The 27,563-nt window shown below is 36.4% G+C and overlaps 1 protein-coding gene across 1 annotated transcript in view; it reads left to right on the forward strand.

Moving 5' to 3' along the window:
• The window catches only part of LOC141577578 (uncharacterized), a 736,830-nt gene that overhangs the window by 170,632 nt on the left and 538,635 nt on the right, over positions 1–27,563 (forward strand). Inside the window, exons 8-9 of the mRNA XM_074363186.1 lie at positions 19,019–19,281; positions 23,549–23,652. The gene's annotated coding sequence lies outside the window, so the exon portion shown is untranslated. The remainder of the gene's footprint in view (positions 1–19,018; positions 19,282–23,548; positions 23,653–27,563) is intronic.

Genomic DNA, 27,563 nt, shown 5'->3' on the forward strand with positions numbered 1-27,563 from the left:
AAAGTACTAACTCAGAAAGATACACGCACCCTCATGTTCTCTGCAGCATTATTTACAGTAGCCAGGACATTGAAACAACCTAAGTGCCCATCAGTGGATGAATGGATGAAGGAAATGTAGTAGATACATACATACAATGGAATTTACATAGCTATAAAAAGAAGGAAATCTTGCCATTTGTGACAACATGAATAATGTTGAGGACATTATACTAAGTGAAATAAGTCAGACAGAAAGACAAACACCAGACAATCTAATTTATATATGGAATCTAAAAACAAACAAACAGAAAAATTGGTCATTGTCAGAGGTGGGTGGTGGTGGTGAGGTAGGTGAAATGGGTAAAGGGGTGAAAATGTACAAACTTCAAATTATAAAATAAGTCATAGGGATGTAATGTGCAGCATGGTGACTACAGTTAATAATATTGTATTGTATATTTGAAAGTTGCTAAGATAGTAGATCTTAAAAGTTCTCATCACATAAAAAAATATTGTTTACTATGTGTGGTGAGCAATGTTAACTAGACTTATTGTAGCAGTGAATTTGCAATATATACAAATATTGAGTCATTATGTTGTATACCTTATATTATTTGTTGTATAACATATAATGTGTTATATGTCAATTACATCTCAAAAAAAGAATATTATTGTGACACTTGACAAACTTTGAATGAGATCTGATAGCAATAATGCATTAAGGTTAATTTTCTGATTTTGTTTGTATTGTTGGCATAGATAAGAACGTCTTTATTTGTAGGAAATCCACATCATCATTTTCATGGTACTAGGGAATGAGATGGGTACTCTATTCTCAAATGATTAAGGAAAAATAGTTACTTCTGCCATACTTGTAACTTTTTTTGAACTTTCTGATTATTTTCAAAAATATTAAGGAAAAGCATACTACTAAAAAAAGCTCACTACCAGAAAAGAGATAAAATATTCATGTTACATCTTCCTGTTAATTCACTAAATGTATTTTAAAGAGTATAGTATCTATTTAAACATATGTTGATTGAACTATTTATGAGAGTACTTTTAACAGTGAGAAAATTGCCAAAGCTCCCCAGAGACCAAAGTGGTATTTCTTTCTCTTCACCTCTGTTAGGTGTAAAACTCTCAAAATACCAAGCTGCGTTTTGGCAAGGCTTGCAGTGAGAAAGGCACGCCACTGCAGTTTATGCCTGCTATGGTTGAGAGCAGTTTATTATATTCCTTTTAATTGAGGGGTTTCCAAATGTTAGATTGCAACCCACTCTAGATGTTGAAGTTTTATTTTTATATTTTTAAGTGTCTTTCTCTGGCTGTACTTCATATTTTGCCCTCTTCGTCTCTACAGCTTTGGCTGGATTCCCAGGTGTGGGGGGTGGTGTTGGCGGCAATACCATGCGGCAGTGCCCTTTCCCGTAATTCACTGCACACTTAATCAGAATCTACTCTTCCCCCAGCCTCTTGAATCCCAAGCCTGATGGAAAATGAAAATTTGTTTCCTGTCAACACGGCAAAATCTCATTCACCTTTAAAGGCTTGTCACTAAGCTTCTTCCAAGACTTTCTAAGAGTCACTCCACTTCCCCCACCCCCACACTCACAATCATGCCCCATCACTTCCCGAGGCTTCCGTTGGTGTGGATCCTCCCTTCTTCTGAGCCTACGTCATAGATATTAGTTTCTCTACTTTAGCGCTTGGCTCAACCCACTCTACTCTCTGAGTCTTTGTGAGGAATTTGCATATTGAAGGGAGGAGAGAGCATGGTTGTTGTTTAAGGAAATTCTCTGGCCCCTGGGGTAGGGCAAAGGAAGGCAGTTACTTCAGAGCAGTCACTCCTTTCAAGCGTCCAGTCCTCAGCTTTGCAGGTGCAGAGTCCATTGTCATCAAGGTCCCAGGTGGATTTTTCCCTCATAGGTGGCTTGTGGTAACCAGATGGTCACACAGGGAGCACTGTTAATTCATTATTTCTCAGCGAAAACTAACAAAATCATCAAGATCAGAATGTTTCCAGCAGCGGGAAGGGTATAGCTCAGTGGAAGAGCGTGTGCTTAGCATGCGTGAGGTCCTGTGTTCAATCCCCAATACCTCCAATTAAAAATTAAAATAAATAAATAAATAAACTTAATCACCTCCCCCCACTTGAAAAAAAGAAAGAATGTTTCCAACAACCTTAAGAGCACACTTCTCCCTCTATTAAGGTTCCAAGAACTCTAGTCAGTAGCTTGTTGACAGTGAGTTGAATGCCTTGGCAGCTAATGGCCCCAGATAATGATAATTGAATGTATCTACCTGCACTGTGGGGCTGGATCTGACTCAGGGTCACATTCTTGTCCTTGCTGGATTAGTCTCTTTCCTCCAGGGCAGGACGGGATAGATATCACCAAGTTGTACCTCACTGATCTAATTCTCTCATGGTTCCATACTAAATAAATCCTTTTTGTTGATTTTTTTCTTCTTCAACTACTTTTCCTTTTGTTAATTAATTTCAAAACATTACATTCAACTAGAATTTAGTCCTGCTTTACCTGTATTAAACCTAGAAATTTTGTCTGAGGGTTACTTCTGCTTGTAGGCGATCTCCCTCAAGAATGGATTTTAAGTATTTCTTGGTTCTGAGATTATGTCACCCTTATCCTTTCTCAAACATTACATACAGTTGGCCCTCCATATCCACAGGCTCAACATCCACAGAGTCAACCAACTTCAGATGGAAAATAATTGAAAAAAAAATTCCTGGAGTTTTCAAAAAACAAAAGTTGAATTTGCTGTGCTCCAGCAACTGTGCAACTATTTATAGTATTTACATTGTATTTACAGCTGTTTACATAGCATTTACATTTTATTGGGTATTATTAATAATCTGGAGATGATTTAAAGTATATGTATGGGAGGATGTGCTTAGGTTATGCGCAAATACTACATCATTTTATAAGGCACTTGAATGTCTGTGGAGTCTGATTATCTATAAATGGTCCTGGAACCAATCAATCCACCATGGATATAAAAGGAAGACTGTATATATATTTTCCACTAATTGTATTAAAAGTTCCATAGGTAGGAATTACATTTAGGAATTGCAATTTAACTGTTACCTGTGCCTTGCTGTACACACTTAGCAAAATGACTTGCATGTGCTAGGTGCTGAAAATTAATTTTAAAAGTTTTTAGTAGCCAGATCTCTCAGTGAAAATAATGGAATGCAAAATGAAAACAAAACAAATTAGAAATAATAAAATCCAGAATACAGTTCTTTCTGAAAAAAAAAAATCTTATATTTCTAGGTTCCTGTATGCTTATTCTCTGTTTGAATAGCTATTTTACAAAATTCGAATAATGAGAGTAGGTACAGTTTTGTACTCTTATTTCTGCTTTTTTCTCATTCAGTTACATCAAAAATATTTCTGAAGTGTCATAAATTTTTATAATTATTTTAATAGTTGCATAATATTCCATGGAGTGGAAATGTCATAATTTGCATAACTATTATTACATTTTTAAACAGTAGTTTAGTTTCCAGCTTTCATTACTGTAAAGAACACTGCAACAAATATCTTCATATCCATAGATATTTATTTTTAGATTCTTTCTTTGGTATATATATATATATATATATATGCAAAAGTATGAGTTTCCATGCAATTGAATTATGAAAGAATTAAGAAAGTTGCTGTAAATGAGCTGCAAATTTGTTTCTTTTTTAAAAAAAATGTTTTTATTGAAGTATAGTCGATTTACAATGTTGTGTTAATCGAGAGTAGGTTTCCCATAGGCAGAAGTTGTATGTGTGTTAGGCCCTGACAAGTCTGCTGCAGAAAGACAGAGACACTCATCCACCCTTGAAGGAGCCTCCCTCAGTTTCTCAGCTTAAGTTAAAGGCAGTAAGGTCTCTGAACTGGCTGGTTCCTCGCTCTGTGAGATGATATCTCACCACCAAACTTTAGTCTTGCTTGCATGAAAAACCACAAAGACAAGAAACCTGCGTGGACTCGCTCACTTATATCTTTAAATTCTGACTCATCATTTCACCACGTGTTTGCTGCTTTGAAAATAAATCCCGGTGAACTCAGCGTGAGGGAGGCTAAGACATGTTTCCCACCAGTGTTGAATGTGGAGCAGGCTCTGTGCCTGGCCCAGCTCAGGGTATCGTTTTATGACAGCAGGATAACATTGTAACAGTGTTGGGAGACTGAATGCTTTATTGAACCTCAGCTACCCTTCCCACAAGATTCCTAAGAGAGGGAGGGAGATGTACAAAGATGCAAAGAAAGTAGCATGCAGCAGGAGATTTGTCTCTAAACTCAGAATCAGAGCTCTGGTAATCCAGGAGGGGTTGGGGAATGGCTTCATAAGAAATCTCAGGACTGCTGCTCCAGCCTGAGCAGACATGAAGCCCTATTTATTATTACTTAAACTGAATGAGACTAAAAAATAAAGCAAGTATCTGCCAATGTGTCAGGCATTTTTATCTGTTATCTTTCTCTCCCTTTGAAAAACAGAAGCACTAATTATACCAATCTTTGGAATTCAGATGGTACCTACATTTATATCATCTATATCTATGTCTACATGTGTATCTATATTTACATATTCAAAGTGAATCATAATGGACTTTCTATTTAATATCATCCTCTTTCCATAATTAATTGTAGAACTTTTCCCATTACAATCGATAAGGTTGTTTTTCTTTTCTACTGAGAACTATGCTATTTTTATTTTGATTTATCTTATTTCCCCAGGGTAATCCTTCAAGAAATATTTTCAAAAAGTTGAGTGAGTGTTATATTTTCTGAATCCTGATATGTCTGAATATGCCTTTTTTTTTTTTTTTTTGGCCCATGGACATGAATAAATCTCTCTGGGTACAACCCCATAATCACAATGCTTTTTATCCAGAACTCCGTAGCATTGCTACATTGTTTTCTAGCATTAATCTTTTAGATGAGATGATAAAGACAGCCTAATTTTCTTTCTTTTGTAGACAACCTATTTTGCTTTTCTTTATGCAAGCTTGTGGGATTTCTTTCATTGTTGCAGTTCAGAATTTTCCCTAGGAGATAGCTAAGTGTACACTTTCTATCAATATTTATACTCTGCCCTCAGAGGGGGCCCTTTCTACCTAAAGATCCAAGCTCACATTTCCTTTTATTATTTTATTTATGATTACTTCTCCTTTATATACCAGGTTTCTCCTTTGCCTTCTCATTCTGGAAATGCTCTTTTAGGACCATGGGAGAGATGGTCAGCATTATTGCTAGTGTTGTTATGGAAGGAGTTTCCATGCTCTTTTAATGGTCTTTCTAAACTTGGATGTGCCCCATCCTCTGAGTTCCAGAGCTTTCATGCTCATGGAGAGTTGGAGAGGATTTTTTTCATTCAAGTATAGTTGATTTACAGTGTTGTGTTAGTTTCAGGTGTACAGAAAAGTGATTTAATTATACATATGCATGTATATATATATTCTTTTTCAGATTTTTCATTGTATTTTATAGGTTATTATAAGGTATTTAATATATTTCCCTGTGCTATAAAATAGGTCCTTGTTGTTTATCAATTTTATATATAGTAGTGTATATATGTTAATCCCAAACTCCCAGTTTATCCCTCTCTCCAACCCTGTCCCCCTTTGGTAACCATAGTTTGTTTTCTGTGTGAGTCTATTTCTATTTTATAAATGAGTTCATTTGTGTCATTTTTTTTAGATTCCACATATAAGAGATATCATACGATATTTGTCTTTCTGTCTGACTTACTTCACCTACTATGATAATCGCTAAGTCCATACATGTTGCTGTAAATGTCATTATTTCCTTCTTTTTATGGCTGAGTAATATTCCATTATAATATTCCATGGACTTATCCAGTCATCTATAAATAGACATTTATGTTGCTTCCATGTCTTGGCTATTGTAAATAGTGCTGCTATGAACATTGGGGTACATGTCTCTATTCAGTTATAGTTTTCTCTGAATGTATGCCCTGGAGGGACTTCTGAATCATAGGCATTCTATTTTTAGTTTTTTAAGAAGCCTCCATATTGTTATCCACAGTGGCTGCACCAACTTATATTCCAACCAGCAGTGTAGGAGGGTTCCTTTTTCTCTGTACTCTTTCAAGCATTTATTATTTGTAGACTTTTTAATGATGGCCATTCTCACTGGTGTGAGGTGATACCTCATTGTAGTTTTAGTTTACATTGAAGAGAATTTCAAAAATATCTGTATATTGAATACCAGAAATTTCTTAGAAAAAATTTTAATTTACTGTATTATTATTATTATTTGACAAGATATGAGCTAAAAGGAAACAGTCACTAATTATAACTGATGTCTTTTACCTCCATTTGGTATAAACATCTCTTGAGTCAGTAATATCTAGGACATGGAACTTCACTAAGAATCTTCGTGAAAGTGGCATTTCATGTGTAATAACTTTAATAAATAAATCTGCCTTGTTGAAAAATGTTTGTATTCCTAACACCCTGTAGTGATCAGATCATATCAATCTTCTGTATTAATAGCAATAATGTATATATACATGCATATATATAAATTTATTCTAGATAAGCTAATTTAATATCGTCTTAGAAAGTTATCTTCCTTGAACCACATTTTTTTGACTTTGCTATTGAAAAGAACACATTTCTAAATAATCTACATAATAGTAATATACAGATTGTTTCTATACAACTTAGATTAGTGATTCTCAACCTTGTTTGTTTATTAGACTCACTGGAACACTTTAAAAATTACCATCATTTGTGCCATATCCCAGAGCAGTTAAACCTCTGGAGCTGGGAGCTGTGCTTCACCATGTTTCACAAGTGCTTCAGATTATTTTAATATGCACCTTTTTGTTAAGAACCACTGCTTTAGTAAAACAGGAAAAGCTTTGACTAGGCATTTGTTTGATTACTTGATCTTATGCATGGTACTGTTATGGTGGCCACACGTAGGAAGCACATGGGAAACAAGATTAGTAGTGCACTGGGCTCTAGACCAAACCACTTACAAAGGTTTGCAGCAGCCATGCAGAGCCACGCAGAGTGATGTGAAGCCATGCAGATCTGTGCAGACCAATGCACGTGTGTCAGAAGGACCTGCATCCTTGGATGCAAGCCTATCACTCAGGAAAAATGGCACACGGGAAATTGAATATTATACCTGGTGTTTATTCACATGTGAAGATGACTTTATTCTAGGAAACACCTCTGAAACATAACGTGGGCTGTTAACTCCAAAGGATCAGTTATAATTATAAACTCTACTTCAAAATTTCACATCATAGTTGGCTCATCCTGAGAATTTCGGCACTTAAAAAATTTCAGATCAAAACTGAGGACAGTATAGAATATAGTTTTCTTTATCATATCAATAGGGATATATATATATATTTCCTAGACATACCAGATATATTAATTCCTAAATTCCTAGACATACCATGCATATAATTCCTGGACATATTGGTCTAACTGAATATTTTAGCTTTTTGAAATTTTTAACTACTAAAACAGCATTGTGATGCTTGCAACATAAATGTATGTATAATGATATATGCCTATTATATTACAATATATTTATAGCTGAAATATGCTCACAAATACCATTACTACTACTATTGCTGTTACTACTACTACTGTTACTAATGGCAAAAATAATAGCAGGCACTTAGGTAGCACATACTATTTGCCAGGCGTTACTCTAAGCACATTCAAGTATTAATTCTGTTAATCCCCCAGTGGTCCTCTGTGGATGGTATTACTATGATCCTCATTTTACAGATAAGGAAACAGAGGCATAGAGAGCTCAATGACTTTGCAAGGTTGAGCGCAGGAGTCAGGATTCAAACCTGTGCTCTTCACTGCTGTGTGCTCCATGTAAGTTATTGTTAAGTAGGTAAATATATCCTAATTAGGAACATAAAATAAGATTTAAAGAGCTTGGAAAAGAGAGTAGAAAAATGTACCAGGAGAAAGGATCTCAAAGAAAATAAATGAAAGAATGACTGCCTTGGGATTTGTGGATCTGAGTTTCAAGGAACTAAATCAGATTACAACTGAATTCGATATTAAGACCTGGGAAGTAGGACAATGAAACACTTCATTTTTTGGCCTACAGATTGTAATGAAGCAACTGGCTATTCAAGTGAACCAGTTTTTGATTCCAAAGCAATGTGTTTGGGCTTGTTAATTGCAGTTGTTGTATGAGCTATTGAATTATGTATAATAGTATAAATTTTTACAAGAGTGGAATAAATTCAGAGTGTAAACAAGTATTGATGTCTTGACAAAATATTCCTTGTTTCTGTCATGACATTTCCCCGTATCTTCTATTTAATCTACAGGTATCAAAGTGCATCTCTCTTTTTTTTCCTTGCTTTTTTGGGGGGTGTGGGTAATTAGGTTTATTTATTTATTTAAATGGAGGCACCAGGGACTGAACCCAGGACCTCATGCATGCTAAGCACTGCACCCTACCACTGAGCTATACCCTCCCCCTGGTCTCTCTTTATTATTAAGTTGATCTCACTTTAAGTACAATAATTTTGTCTACATCTTTGCTGAGTGTACATTTAAGTTATTATATATGACAGCTATAAAAAAAGATATATGATGAATTCAGTAATTAATTAAGATGACAAATCAAATACCTGTGTACCCTCTACCAATTTGAAGGAAAAGGGTATCACTAATACAATTGTAACCCCTTCTGTGCTGTTTCTTGCCCTCCTGCTTCCCTCCTGCTCCCAAGGGTAAATACTATTCTGAATTTTATGTCTATCACACTCTTGATTTTGCAAGTGTGTGTGTGTGTCTATGTGTGTGTGTGTATATAATATATATAATATATAGTATAAACATTATATTGTTAATTTTTGTTGAGTTATGTAATACGGGTAAATGGTTCCATGCTATCATACTATATGAATTCTGCACTTTGCCTTTTCCAATCTACCATATATTTTTTTGAGATATTTCCATGTTCATATGTTGAACACGTATATTAATTTTTACTCTTTTATGCTATTCTACCCCATGAATATATAAATATAAATAATTTACTCATTTTCCTTTTCATGACTAATAAGCTTGGTTCTAGTTTTTCTCTGTCACTTATGATGCTGTTATTATCTTTCCTGTTCATGTGAAAAAATTTCTAGGGGTGGAATTGATGGGCAGTAGCAAAGGCACATTGTGAAACTTTACACAATAATTCCCATTTGCTTAACAGAGTTATTGAAATGATTAGCATTCGCACCATGATGAAAAATTCCCTTTATTCCACATCATTAACAGTAGGCAGCATTGTCTGAATTTTAATCTTTGCCAGTCTACCCAAAATCAAACTTTACCTTATTTTGATTTTTGGTTGCTTACTTAGATATTAATAGTATGTTTACTGGTCACTTGTGTTTCTTTTTTGGTGAAGCATCTTTTCTTGTCTTTTGCCTCTATTTCTGATGTCTTTTTCTTATTATTTTGTAGTTCTTTATATATTCTAGAAATATAGTATTTGTGTATTTTAAGGTTTTTAAATATTTTGTTTCATTTTTCACCTCTTTATGTTGTCATTTGAAGAAGAGAAATTTTCAATTTTATGATAGTCAAATTTGCCAATCATTGTAGTTTATAATTTTATGCCACAATATTTTATGCTATAATATTTTTTATAATATTTCTAATTTTAAAATGCAATGCATGTCCAATATTGGAGATATGGGAAGTGAACAAAAGCACAAAGAAGGAAGAAGAAGGAAAAAAAGATGAGGAATAGGAGAAGAGTAGGGCATGAACATTTAAATTTTAGTTATAATAAATAGGGAACTTTATGTTTTTACAGGTATAGTGATATTTCAACTCAAATTTCTCACAAAAGTCTTTGAAACACTTTAATACTGAACAGTTAAGATTTTTCTAAATTATTGATTTGAATTCTGTGTTTTTTTAAGGCTATTTACCTTTTGCCCATCAAATTTAAATCATGTTTTCCTATTTGCTTTAATTCTCTGGTGGTTCATGATATAAAGATGTTTAAATTTTTAGAATTCAGAATTCAAATTTATGAGTCACTTTTGTTGTAAATGGATTTTCAAATTTAGAAGGTTCTATGATGTCTCAGGGCCAGTTAATGATTGTTTATCCTTTATTCTACACTTGCTACACTATACCATGCATGCACACACACACATGCACACACATACTCTTTTAATGCAACTAAAAATTTAGTGTGTTCTGTTATTTAACTTGAAGTTTGACCCCCCCAAACACTTACTGAATAAACTATAACACTTTCCAAGATTATATTTTTTACATAATCAAGTTCCTATATGTCCTATGATTTGCTTTAGGTTTGTCTAACTCATGCATGTGTTTGATATTTTTGGCTTTTGACTAAAAGACTACACTCATATTTTAATTGTTGAATTTCATTATATGTTTCACTTATTCAGTTTTCTAAGCTTATGGTGTTGTAGCATTTCATATATTTAAGATCCTTAAAATTTGAAATAAATATCTAAGGGAAAAAGACACTTGCTTCACTGACTTGATATATAAATTATATTATTATTTGATTTTAGTCTATTGATTCAAATGTTAATCTCATCCAAAAACAACCTCATAGCCACACCCAGAAAAATGATTGAATGAATATCTGAACATCCCATGGCCCAGTGAAATTGACACTTAAAATTATTTTAACCATCACAAGAATTTATCATTTCCCCACTTTGTACCTGCTGCAAGAAGGTTACATAAAACCTTATGGATGGTCAGCTTTCTTAGTTTATTCTGACATTTCAAATTATGATTCCAGCTCAAAAATATATTGATCAGATAATTCAAAACCATTGAATTGGTTTGCTACAAGGAATTCCTACTTCAGAGCAATTGTCTGTCCCTGAATTCTTGGATATTCTGGAGCAAAAGGAGATATAAACTGCAGCACTACAGATCAGCTAGAAGCAATAGGGCTGTCAAACATTTTGAAAAGGTATGGTGGGGAACTGGAAATGTCAAAGAAGAAAAGAGAAAACAATGTTTCTGCTAGAGTTGTTGACATTTTGAAACCTATATGTCTACTTGGGGAAGTCCCCATGGCTTCTAATTATAGTCAAAATTGTTCTGAGTGAGGGAATGGAAGGAAGGTGAAGAAATGAGGTATTAAAACCTTTGTCAACTCAGTCTCAAGTGAGTGATGCTCATAGAGCAACTGGAGAACAGATACTTTGAAAGTCTGCTACATTTTACATGCTTATGTAATACATCATATGTTTTCCCCCAAGCAATTTAATTTGAATAGTTGAAATCAAAGCCTTTTGGAGAAAGGCAAATGTGAGAATGTTAAAATTCATCTCAGATATATCAGTCTAATTAAAGAGGAAATCAAGACTCAAATTCATTTAATTTCATTCACCTATTCAACAAACATTTATTTCCAACATGAATAACATTGTTTTATGCCCACCCAATCTGTGGGATGAAAGAGAGAGAGGAAAAGAGAGAAAGAGTAAGGATGTGGAAGCGAGATGTAGAAGTATACAAAAATACAATAAATTGCTAGCAAAAAATTGTTATAATGGTTGTTTTGTTGGGGAAAAAGAGTAAGAGAATCAGAGAGGTCATCTTACTGTTCACTTAAATAATAGTGTGTCTGTTTGTTTGTTTATTTGTTTGTTTGTTTATTTATTATTTACTATGTGTGAGGCACTGTGCTGGGTACCAGGAGAGCCAATGGTAAATAAGACAGCCATGTTTTATGACATCATGGGGTTGAGATAGCAACTAATTTTATTAAACTGTGAGATGGTTTTACTGCATGCTGTGATCCTAATTGAATGCTATCTATCTTTTGCTTTTATGATCATACCAATATTAAGAACATTTAGATTTTCTTAGTACTCTTCAGATATAAAAATGTAGAAAATCAGCATTAGTGGGAAGTACGTAATTTCTAAGAAATATTTTAGGAAAAAATTTTCACAATGATTTATGATGTAGTAAATACTCATCTACATTAGTGATACACAAGTCCCATGATTCTCCATTTATCTTTTGTCTGATGCATTTTGGATAAGGCAGAACATTTTCAAATACTTTCATTGGAGTATTTCATGCTATTTTTCTTCTCAGTTGTTTAATTCACTCCACTCAATCACTAACTTACTCATTGATTCAATACAGGTTGATTGATTGGTATGTGTATGGTTCCTTGATAGGAGCTGCAGAAAAGAGGAATCAAACATTAATAAGACATAAATCCAATATTATGAAACATATTGACCAGTCATGTAATGAAAAGACATGTACTCAAGATACAATTATGAAAGAAGGGTTAAAGGCCATAAAAGAATAATGGGTAGAGTTCTATTTCTGTTCCTGCAACTTCAGGGAATGTGGCTTTTGACATAGTACCTGAAGGCTAGTCACTGTTTCGGCAAATGGAGGAGAGGAGGAGAGCCCTCTTCGCGGAGAGAACAATGAAAACCAAAAAAGGGTGTTGTGGTGAGCAGCAGTCAGCTTGTCAGCTTTGTAATGCATTCAGTCATTAATGGCATAAATCAGAGAGAAGACTGGTAAAACTGGGGACAGACTTGAAGGCCTTAAATAATATCTCAAGGAGCTTTTTGTTTATTTTCAGTGGGAAGCTGGTGAAGGTTTTTTGTTGTTTTTTGTTTGTTTGTTTGTTTTTTTAACAACAGCATCTTTAGCCTGAATGAGTAAAGAGATATTGCTGCCATTACCCGAAGTAGTGGGTACAGGGGATGTACCCATTTGGGAAGCTGTGTACATGTTGAGGAATGGGTTCTGGTGAGTGTTTCTTGGAGTGTTCTATTCAGGCAGGTGGAGATGCAACACCAGAATTCATAAGAGAGGCAAGAGCTGTGGCAGTAAGCACTAGAGTCACTATCACTAACACAGATGTGTGAATGAAAAATGTTGCCTGCCGTATCAGTGAATACAGGATGTTGCAGCCATCAAGTCATGACAGCTGCCCCGATGATGTGCCCTGAGGTGTGGGAACTCAGATTGGAGACAATCAGGCTGCCCACTGCCAAGCCCTCAGCCACTGCAGCGGCCCATATTGGTGCCCCCTGAGGGGACACAGGATGGGAAGCAGAGGACACTGGCCCTAGGGTATCTAAGGTGCATGTCAAAGGAGTGATTTCAAGGAGCCCAGACTCTTGCATCTTCCCATGCATAAAAAAGTGCTAAATTCATTGACTTGAGATATCTGGGCTTCTTTAATTAACAATAATCTTTTGATATTCCGACTACCTGGTCTTTATTGCAAAAACCCCTATGTATCCAGGCGCCTCCCTTCCCTCTTTGGAGCAGCCCCTCAGAGCTATTCTGAGAGGCTGCCTCCTGAGCTTGAGGTCCTCAGAAAGTCCACCAGATAAAACCTAATTCCCAACTTACATATTGTGTGTTTTTTTTTTTTTTCTTCATTTGGAAGGTTTTAGTGTTGAAATGATGAAATTAGATGAGATTTCCAAAGAACAAAGTGAGTTTAGACGGGGAAGGTGAAAGTGTCTAGGGTATAACTCTGAAGTAGGAAGGCAATAAAATAATGATCTACAATTAGAAAATGGGAGGAGAAAAACAGACCCCAGGAAACAGAGCAGTCATTGCATTGTTAGAAAGAGAAACAGAAAAGTAGAGAAGCATTATTTCATGGAAGGTAAGGAAGGAAAAATGTGATGAAAAAGGAACGGTCACATGCATCAAAGAGATCAAGGTAAAGCAGCACCAAGGCAATATTTATATATGAACTTGTAGATGAGCATTTTTACTAATGAATTACACACAAACTTGTCGCAGATGTTAAAAAATGTTACTCTTAAAGTGCAACAATCTATACTCCACTCACAGAAAGAACAGTGGCTGTCTGGGTGGAGGATGTAATATTTATTTAACTCTGCACTTGGATCCTATTGTGACTAAAATTAATTCAAAGTTATGTGCTCTGTCTGGTTGAATGAAGTATTTGGAATAAATAGCCAGTGCTTTGGTAGGACAAGAGAAAGGGCCATGTTTGGTGTATGTTGAACATACGAGTGAGTGTGGGGTGGAGAGTGTGTTTCATTGGTTTGGGCACAGGCTCCTCTTTCCATTCCCTTCTACGTGTCCTTTCTCAAGCTAAGAAGTAAAGAACTAACTGTAACATTTGCAAATGACAGTAGGCAACTGAGGTGCCATTGAAACACTTTTTATGTTAACAAAATTTCACTCTTTCAGGATATGTATTTTTCATAATTTTTATATTTTACCATAAATAGTGGCACAAAATTAAACAAAATGGGGTGAAAAATGGAAATCAGGTACACTTAGCAGTGAACAAAATTGACTGAATCACATACAACGTTGAAAATAAGTTTAATAGATTATGACCTAAAATAATAAATACCATTTTTTTCAATTTTTCTAGTCCTTAATTATATTTTCTTTGATTGACAGCTTAAGTATTTTTCCTCTTGCTTGACACTTGTGAAGTAGAACTCTACCCTGCTGAGTTTTCCAAAATTGAGACTGAAGGTAAAAGGGCTGTATTCTCCCACTTACAACCTTTCAAGTGCCCACCTGCTTATCTTGCGTTTGCTCCAGATGCCAAATTAAGGTCCTCCCATAACAATGGTATAAACAAAGTAGAAACTTACTTCTCTATAAGAATAGTCCAGAAGTGGGAAGTCAACATCAGGTTGTACAAGATCCAGTCTATCAGAAAACTAAGATCTTTCTATTTTATTCCCCAAGTCACATGACTTGTATTCTCAAGTCACTTTCTAGGACCTGTGGCTGCTTGAGGGTCACTTTATTAGTATTCCTGGCAGCAGAAATGGGGGAGGGGGGAGAAGATGCACCCTTCCTTTTAAGAAGAAGTCCGAGAAATATTCACAACATTTCTCTTCCTTTTAAGAAGAAGTTTGAGAAGTATTCACAACATTTCCTAAATTTTCTTGGCCAGAACTTGGGCACATGTCCACACTTGGCTTTAAAAGAAGCTGGAAAATACAGTCTTTTAGGTGTGTGGCAATCTCTCTTTAAACTACAGCCAGAGAAGTCATGTTGTTTTCCTACACAAAATCTTTATCATAGACTTCCCTTTAATAATGAATCAATTGTAATCCCTCACTTTGATGTTTAAACTCTTCTTTTTTATATTATTATTATTTTTAATACATATTTTTATTGAAGTTAGTTTACAATGTTGTGTCAGTTTCTGTTGTACAGCATAATGCTTCAGTCATACATGAACATACATATATTCATTTTCATATTTTTTCACTGTAAGTTACTATAAGATATTGAATATAGTTCCCTGTGCTGTACAGTATGAACTTGTTAAAAAACCCAAACATCTAGTTCCAAATTCATTTTGCATTGCTCTTACACACACATTTCAACCATATTAAACTCAAGAATGTTTTATAAATACATCTTCTCTTTTCTGTATTTTGTACTATTTTCTTTGTGTTTTTTCTCACCTAGAGTTGTCTCTTTCTGTCATTGCTTACTGAAATCTTACTTGTCTAGTAAGGCCAATGAGAAATACCACATCTTTAAAATTTCTCTCCTAATTCCTGAATAGTATGGAAGTTTTACTCCTTTGATTTCTCATAGCATTTGATTTGTGTCTCTTTCATGACATTTTATATAGTTTACCACTTATATTCCATTTGGACTTCCCTTAAGTTCCCTGTAGACAGTAAGCTCCTTGGACTGTCAAAGATGTATCTCATCTCATTTATTTCCATACATACTCTCTGAAGCACCTAGTTTATGATCTCTGCATCAGAAGTACACAGAATAGAGTCTTAATATTTAATGGAAATTAAATTTCCAAAGAAGTTTATGCCTATTTCTTAAGCACTATGGAAAAGAGCACAATTTTACAGAGAACAATTTCCAGAATTAAGATCACGACATGTTTGAAGTATGCATTTGGGAAATAGAGCAGAGGACCAAGCATGTCCTGATGAGAGCGGGTAAGGGCCACAGCAGAGCTGACTGTGCTTATCCTTAGGGGACAGAAAGGACTGTCTTTGCGTGTGGAACCCAAAATTTCAGGGAAGGTATTCCAGTGTGTTGGTTGGAGAACCTAGCCTGTCTCTCATCACTTCATTTAGAAAGAGGTCTTCCCTGACCCGACATGATTATTACAGGATATGAGCTCAGAATATGACACTTAGAGCCCTGTGAAGTGCCTTGTGAATTCCCAAGAGAAAGTGTTATTAGAGCAGACCCACCCTAGTTTTCCTGTAGATTTGATATTTCATATAATAGTCACTTAAGAGAATTGTGCTCTCTATTTACAACGGGAGATAAAACTTTATTCTACTTATGGTATATAGATTACTGTAAAAGAGAATTCTGGCTCAAATGTTTCTTGTGTGGGAAAGAATGGCAGCCAGTTTCCTGCAGGAGAACCGGCTTTTTCTGTCAGCGTAGTAGGTGATGGGTATAGATTTAAGTCTCTGCTCTAACACTTGGTGAGCTTGGGAAAGTTGCTTAAATCTTTGCGGTCTAAATGATATGTGCTGTTATATACCACCTGGCATTATAATAGGTTTAGTTATTTGTAAATATTGGGTGCTGTGGATTAAAACCAAAACTGTATCACAGAATTGCTGACCTAAGGTGTTTGGAAGGCCAGAGGGACAGTTTCTAAGAGAACTGACAAAATAAAAGATCTTTGGTGGATTCAGACGCTATTGGACCAGCTGTCTGTACTATCAACTCCCCAGAAACAGGAACTCTTTTCCATGGACATAGGCAGCACTGTGGAGCAGACATCCTCTCTCCTGGCAGGAAACTCTTAGGAAAGAAAAGAGAGGAGGCACTGAGGCTAGTTTACCTTGTTTATTCTTTCCTTACTTATCATTTGAGATAGAGGGGCCATGAGAGACCAGGAGTGTCACCATAATTCTGCTCCCTTGATGAGAAGCTTTTCATTCTAATATTCTTCCAACATTGTATTCTTTTAACCCATTGGACTTAGTCACCCAATGATACAATTAAGCAGAGTGTGGTTATTAGACAACTCAATCCCAGGGGTGGGCAATCCTCATTCCCAGCACAGTTCTCTTCCCAACTTCATGGGCTCCCTCCCTCAGGACCCACCACTGCTCCCTTGGATCCTTACTGTTGAGACCACTGGTGGGCATTATACACTTTTCTGCAGTGATTCAGACCTCTCCAGAGTGGTTCAGGAGAATATGTTATTAAATCAACACCATGATTTACATGATGAAATTTCATACCCTATTCTATATCTCATCCAAAGTATATGTAGCCATACTGTCCAATGTATCATATAAAAAGTTCTGCATTGAGGATGAGTGCTATCATGAAACACACAAACACACAAATACCTTTTGCCAACAGAATGCCACTAACACAAGTCACCCCAAATTTGTCCTCTGCACTTATTAAATTCCCTGGAAGAAATTAAAGCTCAAAAATAGAATCCTTTTACAAATGAGGTCAAAGATTATAATTTCAAAAATATCCAATCTGAAATAAAATTGTATTGTCTCATAAATCTAAAGGCCAGAATTTTACCTGAGATTAAAATCCTACATCATTCTCTCTACTCTGTTATTTTGTTCATTCTTAGCTAGAGTTTCTCCATGCCTGGAAAAACTTTGGAATCTGTCAGCAGCTACAGTCTAGAATATATCATTGGAATAGACATTGTGTTAGGGCCTCAGCAATTGTGTTAACACAATGGATTCAACGTTAGTCCTGCCAGTTTGTTTCACGGCTTTGGATAAAGTTGGTCAGTGCAACTCTGATGGGCTTGATCAATTACAGAAAAACTTGAACCTCATTAGTGCCTGGTAGAGAGGTGGGAATCAGTTACCTGGCTTTTCAAGGTAGCAAATACTGTCCCATGCTCTAAGACACAGTTGATCTGTGATAAGTGTTAAGTGATGAATTAAGAATGTGTTATACAAGCAGGAAGACTTGACTTGGAATTTAACAAATGAAGGTTTCACTGAATCTCTGCTTGGAGGTGATATTCCAGGCCTTTCTCTGAGCTGGGAAAAACCTGTTTTGAGAGAGCATGAATACTTGAGAGTTTTAATGATTACTCTAATGAGACTGAATAATAAGTTGATGAGATAATTTTTGCTCTGGAAATGTTATGGACACTTGTTTCAGTCATGTAAATGTCTAATAGGGTTGTGGCACTTGGAAGGAAAGAGTGTGGAAATATATGAAGAGTAAATTCCTGTTACTTTGTGACTTTAGCAGACAGGTAAGACCAGAAAGCAATCAAAGAATGTAAAAACTAAATGAGAAGTAGCATGTTGTGTTAGTTGAGGGGAGAGTATTCTGGTGATGATTTCTGTGGGACAGATTACTCCAAAAATAAGTAACGTATGACAATGACCATTTTTTTATGCACAGATTCTGTGAATCAGCAATTTGGGCAGGGTCCAGCAGGATAGCTTTATTCTGCCCTTGGGGTCTCAAAGTCTGGAGGCTGGAATCACCAGAAGGCTCATTCACTCACAAGTCTGTTTCTTGGTCTGGGATGACTGGAAGATTAGGACTGCCAACTTTAAAGTCTGCACATAGCTTCTCCACGTGTCTTGGCTTCCTCACAGCGTGGCAGCTCTAGGTAGTCACACTTTCCACACATTGGCTCAGAGCTCCAAGTGCGAACATGTCAGGGAATGAGACAGAAGCTACAACACATTTGATGACATAACATCAGAGTCACACAGTGTCACTTCTTCTGTGCTCAGTTGACCAAAGCAGTGACAAGTTTTCCTGAATTCAAGTGTGGAAGACACAGCACTTTTCATTGGGAGGAATGGCAAAGGTGTATAGAAGAGACCAGGAGATGGGAAAAGTTGGGGTCATATTTAAAATACCTTTATGTTTTAGAAAGCTTTAGACATTCAAAAATTTTAATGCTATTTTTGATCCTAGAACAGAAGATTAAATTTTATAATAATTAATATATAAATATAAATATATATTTATATTAAAAATATATATTTTTCCTAAACAGGAAGTGTTGCTACCAGAGTAGCAAGCAGCTGTTTGGTTTCTCCACCAAGAAACATATGAAAAAGTGAAGTTAAACATTAGATGACTGAAAATGTTCTGACACTAAGAGCTGCTGGGCTTTGGGGTGGGGGGCTGAAAGAGTCTGCAGAGCCAGAAGCACAGCCTGAAGAACGGGTCTTTTCCCATTCTTTAACTGCTTTACGGGGGAAGAGAAAACACGCCATCTGTCTCGTGCTGCATCCCTCGCATTGGCGTTACTAAATGGTAAGAAAAAGCATCGTTTCACGTTTGTGCCTAAAAGAAGAAACGCATTTTTCTGTATTTTTTCTAAATTAGTAGATAGTGATTTTTAAAGAACTTACCACTTTTTTTTTTTTGGAACAGCTAATTATCACCTAGTAAGAAAACACAGACTATTGTCCCTCCAAGGCTCCAGTTTCACTTAGCTTTGCAAGGTGAGGCAGTTAATGCATGCAAAGAAGAAACCAGACTGCCTGCAGTTTTCATGTAGCGAGACCTTAGTTTACAGTGGCAAAGTCAAGTGCTTTCTAAGGTGAAGCTCTGGTGACTTCTGGGGATGAGGTGGAGACCTGAGTTTTTCTGGGGGAAGTCTTGGGGGGGGATGTGGAATAGGGCTAGGAGCATGCCAGTGGGACCACTCCTGGGACATACTGAGGGGCACTGCTCTTAATTTTGAGATTAAAAAGCTTGGGGAAATCAAAGCCCTCTTAAAGCACTTGTCTTGGGTTTTCCCTCCTATGACAAAGACTGATCCCAGGACCCTGGGATCTCCTAAAGAAACAAAACCTTGTGGGAAGTCCATTTTATTTGGTGGTGAAGGAAACACCTGCCCATCCTTGAGCCTCAGGATGGGGAGGGAGAGGGCACGGGCTTATTCTTTCTGTGTCAGTTTTTGTATTCGTATAAACCATGTGGAAACTGTACAGCCATTACTCTTACTAACACTTTTGTCAGTAGAGTTGACCATTTATTTATTGAAATTAGTCTGTGAAGATATTTGAGCAAAAATTGAAATGTATGGAGTAGGAGAAAATGGTTTGTGTGTTGGATAGACTTACATTGGAATTCTCATTTGCCACCTACTCACTGTGTAACTGAGCAATGCACTTAACCTCCCTGACCCTCTGTTTCCTTTTCTGTAAATATCACAGAAGTTTGTAATATGGATTAAAATGAAAAGTATGAAAAGGGCTTGGCTTATAATAATAGAAACTTAATAATGCATATTACTTGCCTTATTCTTTCAGATATTAGTGCTTGTATACTAATTTTTAAAAACAATCACAGAGTTGGGTAACTATTACAGATAAAGAGATAAGTGTGAACCTTAATAATTAAAACAAAGCCATTCTGAGTCAGATTCTTTAATGCCTCAAAAAAAAGTTAATTGTTTTAAATTATATCAACATTTTATTTTTGTTTTCTGAGATTTCCATTCACTTTCAGGGCCTTGACATAATCCATCATTGACAGACAGTTTTATTTCCAATATTTAACAAGTGTAAATTAATAACAGAAATGAGTCATGATGCTTTCACATATCATTTTGGCAATGTTCTTACTCTAATTATAAATGAATAGATATTTTTGCTCTTCATCTATTAGAAGTAAAACACTTTCCTTTTCATCTTACTTAATTGTTTTGGAGGGAGGATGAGTATCAAACATTCATATTTTTACCATTTTTCATTGTTTTTAGGATGATGTTAACTAGATGAGAAATTTTCTTCTCATTGCCATGCACTGAGGATCCTAGAAACATAATGAAAAGAATCAGCCATGATATTGTGAGATATCTTCAGAAATTCTGTCTAACAAAGTTGTGTGGCTTATTAATTTGTCTTTCATGAATATAGACCATGATTTAAATTTCCATTGCTTTTCTTGAATTGTTCTATTGACCAGCATGGTTTGAACACTTATATTCAGATTTTTTTTTTCAATAAATACTGTAGTAATGCATGATCTGCAGTTGGTTGAATCTGCAGATGTAGAACTGCAGATTCAGAGGGCTGACTGTGGAACTTCAGCATTTGCAGATTTTGGTGTCCTTGGTGGGTCCTGGAGCCAATCTCCCATAGGTACTGAGGGATGACTATATATAAAAATGAAAATTAAAATATTAAAAGAGAAACAACCATAAATGGACTAGTTTGCAAAAGCAAATCATCTTGGTGTAAACTCTCCAAGGCACATCAATTTGAAATTTCAAACACTTTAGATGAAGAGAAGTTTCTTAACTTCCAGGGATGAAAAAAGTAGGTGACACATAGAGGAAAATGAATCAGAATAGCTTTGTCCTTCCCAATAAGACCCCTGGAAGGTACTTAGGCAGTTAGGTTTCAGCCTTGTGAAGGGAGTTTATTTCTCACTACAATTCTATATGCAGCCAAACTGTCAGTGCAGTCAGTAGGTAGAGTAAAAACATGAAGCTCCTAGAGGACAAGAGTGAGATAAGAGAGAGGAACACATAGGACATAGGAAACAATGTCTGCAACACAGGAGAGAAGTCAAGATGGTCATGATGGAGGGGACAGCATGATAGCTTGTGTTAGGACTAGGGAGAGATGAGTTCTGATTACAGCACCAAAAGACCCTCTGGAATAGACCCAGGACACTGAAACTGATAGAATACTAATGTATTTCACTGTCGAGGGAAAATTAGACAGCTAAAAGATGAAATGTCAAAAAAAATCAAAATATCAAAAAGATGAATTTCAAAAAAAAGAAAGAAAGTGAAAAAAAAGGAGGGGTGATGGAGAGAGAGCAGCGATTATCTCGTCTGCAGGAAGGAAAGGTAGCCGTGGCTGACTGCAGTTAGTAAAAGCACTTACATGTCATACTCATACTAACACTCAAAATTGGTAAGACCAATGCTGGCAATTTGGGAGGTTACAAAGGGAAGGAATACTAGTTCTCTGTTACTGAGTAACAAAATACTCAAATTTAGTCTTCAAACAATGCACTTGTACTAGCTCACAGTTCCCGTGGGTCAGGAGTGCAGGCAGAACTTAGCTGGCTGCTTTGATTGGGGGTCTCACAAGGCTTCAGTCAAGGCTGAAGTTCCATCAAGGCTGGGCTGTATTGTCATCTGGGGAAAGATCGGGTTCTAAGCTCCCTCAGGTATTTGGAAGAGTTCATTTCTTGCGCCTGTAGATCTCATGGTGCTTGCTTCTTTTAAGGTCAGTAAGAAAACGTCTCTGACCTTTGGGAGTGCCCCATTCCCTCTCTCAAAGGATTTTACCCAATTAAGTCAAGCCTACTCAGGACATTCTTCCTTTTGATGAACTCAAATTCTACTAATTTGAGACTTTAATCACATCAGTAAAAATCCTTCAGCTTTGCCGTATTCTGTGGACTTGAAGCAGGTCATAAGTTCTGCCTGCACTTGGGGAGGGGTTGTTTAGGGTTTATGACTCATAGGGGGTCACCTTAGGTTGTGTTTGCCACAAAAGGGTTTGTATATGGGTGTGTGAGGAATGCAGAGGGAAGAAAGAAGGCTTAGTCACCCTCTATGGTGACAAGTCAATATTGATAATGCTTAAAACTGAAGAAATCAGTTAGCAATATTAAGAGATCTAGAAAGTACCATAATAATGTGCTAAAAGAGGGGAGGTTGGTTTGTTTGAAAAGATGGGTATGGAGGTCAGTGAACTGCTACTTCTCACAGGAAAATATACATAATCCTACGACTCTTTTAAAGTAGTGACTACGTAAGTTTGATAAAAATAAAAACATGAAGGAAGAGAGTAAGAGACTTTTCAGGAGTTCAGGAAAGACCCAAGTTCTTACCGAAAATGTGCCCTTCAAGTTACAGGCAGAATAAATGCTCAACAAGACTTTTTAGTGCAGCTGCAGAATACCATAAAAGTACAGAAGTTTCTTATCTGGATTAAGACAAAAATTATGAAAAATACTTGAAAGATAAAAGTAGACACTTAATATCAAGGGTGATGAAGAAATCTTTAAAGTTATCACACAGAAAATCTGTAAAGAAATGGCAAGTAGAGTAGGTCTCTCCATAAAATAAGTGTCAAAAGAAAATGGAGAAGCATGTGAAACATGTCTGAAAACTGTCAGTCTATCATTTTATAATTATATAAACTAGAATACAAGACTTTCTTCAGGTTTTTCTTACCAGATTCAAGTTCATATACCTTGAGAATTTATTTTAGCTTATAAAATTCTGATGCTCTGATCACCCAAACAGACATTTTCGTGCATGCATTTCACAGTAAGATTGTGATTTATTTAGTTCTCATGAGTATCTTAAGCTTTTACGTTCTCTAATATGTTGTGTGTGTGTGTGTGTTTGACCTTGAAATGACCGAATTCTTTAGCTTCAGTGTCTCTCAGTTAATTAGTGTATATATTTAAATAGGTAGCCTGAGCTCAGCTATTGCCTGGCATTTTTATTTATTACATAGTAGATTCATTTAGAGTTTTATATAACCATTTCCCTTTGGCAATTCAGAAATGTATAACATGTTTCCTGTTCCTCTACTTTCAGGGCTGAAGGAGCTTCTACTTAGAGATCAAAGAGATGGACTACACTGATGAGCAGGAGGAGAGGGGATACGAAGTCAGCAATTAAGAAGGATTTCTCAGAAATGAGTAAGTGTGACTCCAGTACTTTTAGGAGTCTGTGTTTGATTGTTTGATAAAGGAAAACTAAGTCATGACTTTTTTCTGTAGATTAGAAGTCTTCTCTAAATTTTTTGTTGTAGAAATTGATAACTATATGTAAAACATGGATCTACTTTCAATGTCTAAGCACATTTTATTTTTTATTTTTTTAAACATTTTTTATTGATTTATAATCATTTTACAATGTTGTGTCAAATTCCAGGGTTCAGCACAATTTTTCAGTTATTCATGGACATATACACACTCATTGTCACGTTTTTTTCTCTGTGAGTTATCATAACATTTTGTGTATATTTCCCTGTGCTATACAGTGTAGTCTATTCTACAATTTTGAAATCCCAGTCTATCCCTTCCCACCCTCCACCCCCCTGGTAACCACAAGTCTGTATTCTCTGTCTGTGAGTCTATTTCTGTCCTTTATTTATGCTTTGTTTTTGTTTGTTTGTTTGTTTTTGTTTTTTAGATTCCACATATGAAGAATCTCATATGGTATTTTTCTTTCTCTTTCTGGCTTACTTCACTTAGAATGACATTCTCCAGGAGCATCCATGTTGCTGCGAATGGCATTATGTTGTTGGTTTTTATGGCTGAGTAGTATTCCATTGTATAAATATACCACTTCTTCTTTATCCAGTCACCTGTTGATGGACATTTAGGCTGTTTCCATGTTTTGGCTATTATAAATAGTAAATAGAACATTGGGGTGCAGGTGTCATCCTTAAGTAGATTCCTTCTGGATACAAGCCCAGGAGTGGGATTCCTGGGTCATATGGTAAGTCTATTCCTAGTCTTTTGAGGAATCTCCACACTGTTTTCCATAGTGGCTGCACCAAACTGCATTCCCACCAGCAGTGTAGGAGGGTTCCCCTTTCTCCACAGCCTCTCCAGCATTTGTCATTTGTGGATTTTTGAATGACGGCCATTCTGACTGGTGTGAGGTGATACCTCATTGTAGTTTTGATTTACATTTCTCTGATAATTAGTGATATTGAGCATTTTTTCATGTGCTTTTTGATCATTTGTATGTCTTCCTTGGAGAATTGCTTGTTTAGGTCTTCTGCCCATTTTTGGATTGAGTTGTTTACTTTTTTCTTATTGAGTCGTATGAGCTGCTTATATATTCTGGAGATCAACCCTTTGTCGGTTTCACTTGCAAAAATTTTCTCCCATTCCGTAGGTTTTCTTCTTGTTTTATTTCTGGTTTCCTTTGCTGTGCAGAAGCTTGTAAGTTTCATTAGGTCCCACTTGTTTATTCTCGACAAACCCCCCCCTTTTTTTTTTAAATCTGTTTTTACCTGCTCTATGTTCTATTACTCTCTTAATCTTTACTTCTTAATTCATTTCTATTTCTCTTGGGTTTTGATGTCCTGCTATTGATTAGACACAGGTTTCAAAAACATCTATTCATCTCCCCTCCCTTTTTTTGTAAAGGTTTCAAAAGGACACCTCAACCCGATTACTACTCTGCTTCAACTCACTCTTCTATTATTCATTATACACTGTTTTCAAACCCTCTTTCTCCCTTCTTTTAAAATTCTTTCTCTCTCTCTCTCTTATTTTTTTTTCTTTTTTTCCTAAATTCTATTCCTAAATAGGTATCAGATAGATAAAATCCTTAAGGACAATTATGTAATCTCTATGTTCTTTAATATTGTGCATATGGGAAAAGCAAAGCAGAAGGGATTTTACTTGAACCTAAATACCATGTTTAAATTTTATTTACAAACCAGAAAGTCTCACAGACATAGAAAACAAACTGTGGTTACTGGAGGGGAGGAGAGGGGAGGGATAGATTAGGTGTTTGCGATTAACAGATACACGTTGCTGTAGCTAAACAACAAGGACCCACTGTATAGCACAGGGAACTATGTTCAGTTTCTTGTAACAAGCTGTAATGGAAAAGAAACTGAAAAAAATATTTATATATAACTGAATTTGTTTGCTGTATACCTGAAACTAACACCTAAATTGACTACACTTTAATAATAAAAAAAATTAAAAGAAACATGGTTAGATCTTCACTCTTATATTTCTAAATTGAAATAACTTAGTTTATTTAAGCAGACTTTATAATCCAGCACTTTGAAGATAAACAAATGTGATCTTGCAAAGAGGAGGCAAAATGATTTGCTAAATAGAGACAGACTAAAGGGCCAGTCACTGCGACTTGTTTCTGACTTGCCTACTGAGAGACTGTATGTCTCCAAAGCATGTGATAATGTTTGAAGCGTTGGGACACATTTTTCCTTGTTAATTCTCCTTTGTATTACCACCCACATCAGATGCACTTTCCTACAGTTTGCTGTTAGCTGTACATTCTGAATTTAAATAGCTAAGGGCCTGCCACCCTTCCAGAGGATACTGTACTCACAGCTACTAACTGAAGTTGAATAATGAGGGCAGACTTTCCTTCTCCTGCTACTTGGTGCTTAAATATCTGACTATTCTTAATCAATAGGCTGCATTGTTACATGGGCTGCTCGACCTCGTAATCACAAATAGCCAGGTGCAGGGAAGGGTAGGTACGTGGGTTGATCATCTAAGTGCAGGAGTAAAACCAATTGAAAATGAAACACTGCAGCACTCACAAGATTTCACATATTTTATCATATGAAAATGCTTGGGGGAAAAGAAGGGTTCTGTCCATTTTTGTTTTCATTCATTCATTAAGCAAATACTAACTGAGCACCTACTCTGTGTTGGTACTGCTGTAGGCACTGGGAAAACATCAGGGAAGCAAAGAGAACAGTTTTCATCCCCAGGGAGCTTACATTAAATACATTAGATATTTAAGTTGACATACAATATAAAGTATATTAGACGGTAGAAATAGAATAGGAAATAATTTTTTCTAATGAGAAAAGCAAGCCAGGACTTGATGCGAATACTGGTGTAAATTAGATAGGTGGCCAGGAAAGGCCTTGCAGAGAGGGGGACGTCTGAGTAAAAGGTGAAGTGAATCACAAGGAATATTGGAGGCAGAGAGCTCACGCTGAAGGAAGAAAATTAGAGAGGCCCTGAAGCAGGTGTGTGCCTGGAATGGCCGAGAAACCACAAGGAGAGTGGTGCAGCTCAAGAAAGTTGCACAAGAGAGCAGTAAGAAAAGGCCCTCACAGGAAGAGGGGCTCTGGAGGCGGGACCTTGGAGACGTCTACGCTGATGGATAGAAACTCACTGGGAGCTCGGGCAGTCGTCTGACAAGGTCTGCCTCATGTCTTTAACAAAACCTACCAGGCTGTGTGTTTAAAAAAAGAAAAAAGAAAGGAGCAAGGGCAGGAGCAAGGGAGAATAATGGTGATCACTCCCCACCCTTCTCTTCCTGCTTTGTGCCCCGCAGGAGTGACTTGTGACATATGTTAACTCCTGAGTGGCTTCTTTGAGGCTGACTTGCATTGGGCTCAACTGATGAGATACACTCACAGGAGATTCTGGGAGATGAGTGAAATTTATATCTTTATTACCCCTTCTCCTGCTGGTACAGGTCACCACTGGCTGGCTGTGTCCATCCATCGGGGCCCAGTTCTGCCAATGGCCCTGCACATTTAGCTACTTTACTGCTTTCCTGTAACAATTCCTCAGCCTGAAGGTAGTAACGTCTTCCTGCTAGTTCTGGCACTGGGGTGTCACGTGATCCTTTGTTTTTCTTCTTCTCTCTGCTCACACCTTTGTCAGTGGTTCCTTTATTAAGTCCTTTTTAATGACTCACATTTGCCATCTTTTTTCCACCTGGAATTGCCTGATGTACCAGACAGGAAATCATACCATATTCTGAGGAGATGGGATGGTGACTTGGTCCAGGGTGAGAGCAGTGGAGATGGTGAGAAGTGGTTGAATTATGGACATGTTTTGAAATTGGAACCTCCCAGATTTACTGATAA

This window comes from Camelus bactrianus, chromosome 4 (genome assembly GCF_048773025.1).
Source record: "Camelus bactrianus isolate YW-2024 breed Bactrian camel chromosome 4, ASM4877302v1, whole genome shotgun sequence".
NCBI classification, from domain to species: Eukaryota; Metazoa; Chordata; class Mammalia; order Artiodactyla; family Camelidae; genus Camelus; species Camelus bactrianus.